This window comes from Silene latifolia, unplaced genomic scaffold (genome assembly GCF_048544455.1).
Source record: "Silene latifolia isolate original U9 population unplaced genomic scaffold, ASM4854445v1 chrun_scaffold_16, whole genome shotgun sequence".
NCBI classification, from domain to species: Eukaryota; Viridiplantae; Streptophyta; class Magnoliopsida; order Caryophyllales; family Caryophyllaceae; genus Silene; species Silene latifolia.
Window position 1 is genome coordinate 2,966,267 of NW_027413123.1, and position 2,152 is coordinate 2,968,418.

The window sequence follows — 2,152 nt, forward strand, 5'->3', positions numbered from 1 at the left end:
CCTTGGGGAAGTAAAACTCCTCAAGGTTTGTTCTAATTGTTTTCGAGTTGTTTGATATTTTGCATGTCTAGAAGGTCACAAGGTGATTTGTTACCTTTTGACCGTGAAATTGAAAGAACCTTGACGAACAATAGGAGATTTGCTAGGAGGAATTTGAGAGGTATTAGTGAGGTTGTTCAACCAACTATTGAGTTCATCAACCCTTTCGCAATAGAAGGAGAGGAGAACCCATTACACAATACCCCACAAAATCAACCTACAATGCCTAAATTCTCGTCTCATTCCGTACCCACCGAGGAGAACCTACCCAATGGTACTCCTACACCACAACATCTAACCGGAAATTTTATTGCCAAATCCGCCTTTATCCAATTAGTCGAAAGGAGCCAATTTGGGGGGATGCCTAGTGAAGACCCTCATTCTCATATGGAAACCTTTTGCGACTATTGTGATGCGATCTCTCAAACTGGTGTGACTCAAGACCAAATTCGATGGGTCTTATTTTCTTTTTCTCTAATCGGCACCGCGAAACAATGGTTGAAGGGCCTTGACAAGGCCACTCTCGGAATAGATTCTTGGAAGAAGTTGGCTCTAGCTTTCTACAAAAAATTCTACCCACCGGAAAAGACTAACATGCTAAGAGCTCAAATTACGGGTTTTAAGCAAAGGGATGAAGAATCTTTGTATGAAGCTTGGGAGTGGTTCAAGGGAATTTGTCGCTCATGTCCTCACCATGGACTTAGCGAATGGTTCTTGGTACAACAATTTTGGAACGGTTTATATGAAGATTCAAGGAACATTCTCAACATGGGATCAAATGGAATGTTCACCGAAGTTGATGACAATCAAACATGGAACAAAATTAAGGAAATGGCGGTCCATAACTCACAATATAGTAGACCTCGCAAGGCTACTAGAGGAGGAAAGCATGAAGTGGACTCCGTTACTCAATTGGGTGCTCAACTTAGTGCTCATATTGACACAATCAATTTGAAGTTTGAAAAAGCTATGGCTAGACTTGAAGAAGTCTCAAAATCACCAAAGCATCATGTTAATGCCATGACGGCATCCTCATCAATCCCAAGTGGGATATGTGAGAATTGTGGAACTTTGGGACATGACCAAAGTGAATGTAGGGGAACGAATGAACAAGTGAATGCTTTCCAAGCATACAAGAGTGGTACCCCTTATTCCAACTATTACAATGAAAACACCAAGTTTCACCCAAATCTCTCATACAAAAGCCAAAATGTTCAAAACCCTCAAACAACATAGACTCCACCACCCATGAGAAACCAAAATCAAAGACCCTTTTACAATCAAAACCAAGGTTACCAAAATCAAAGTCCATACAATCACCAAAATGACCAAGGTTTTGATGTCCAAAAAGCGGTCCTCCAAATACAAAAGAATCAACAAGAATTTTTCACTCAAATGCAAAAGATAGTCAAGCAAAGGAAACAACCATCAACAACATTCTAGCTCACACCAAGATGTTGGAAACACAATTGACTCAACTAGCATCTTCAAGCTCACAAAGACAAAAGGGGCAATTACCACCTCAAAGTAATCCCCCAAGACATGAAACGGTTAGTGCCATTCATTTGAGAAGTGGTACAAGGTATGAAGCACCGAAGAAGCAAGTTGAGGATGAAGTTGTGGAAGCTAGTGATACGGAAGAAATTGTGCAAAACTCCAAAGATGGAGAATCATCAAAAGAAGAAATTTCAAAGAAAAATGAAGACAAGGTCAAGGAGAAGGAGCCCATTGTGATTAGACTTCCTTTTCCAAGTCGTCAAGCCAAGCCCAAATTTGATGACCAACTTGGAAAGTTCATGGAAATTGTGAAGAATTTGGAAGTCTCAATTCCTTTCACGGAATTAATAAATCACGTACCGGCCTATGCGAAATACATGAAAGATATCCTCACAAAGAAGAAGTCAATCCGGAAACTTGAGACTATCGCCTTCACTAAGGTGAGTAGTGCAATACTTCAAGGGAGTTCACCTCCAAAACTAAAGGATCCGGGAAGCTTCTCAATACCGTGTACCATTGGCGACACAATGATCAACAAAGCCCTATGTGATCTAGGGGCTAGTGTGAGTGTTATGCCGTACTCGGTGAGCAAAAGGTTGGGGATGGGAGAGCTTAA

At 41.0% G+C, this 2,152-nt stretch overlaps 1 non-coding gene across 1 annotated transcript; it reads right to left on the reverse strand.

Moving 5' to 3' along the window:
* Window positions 1-633: 633 nt before the first annotated feature.
* On the reverse strand, window positions 634-740 carry LOC141637367 (small nucleolar RNA R71). The gene has a single exon (XR_012541751.1). It is a non-coding gene; the product is annotated as a small nucleolar RNA R71 (small nucleolar RNA).
* Window positions 741-2,152: the final 1,412 nt, after the last annotated feature.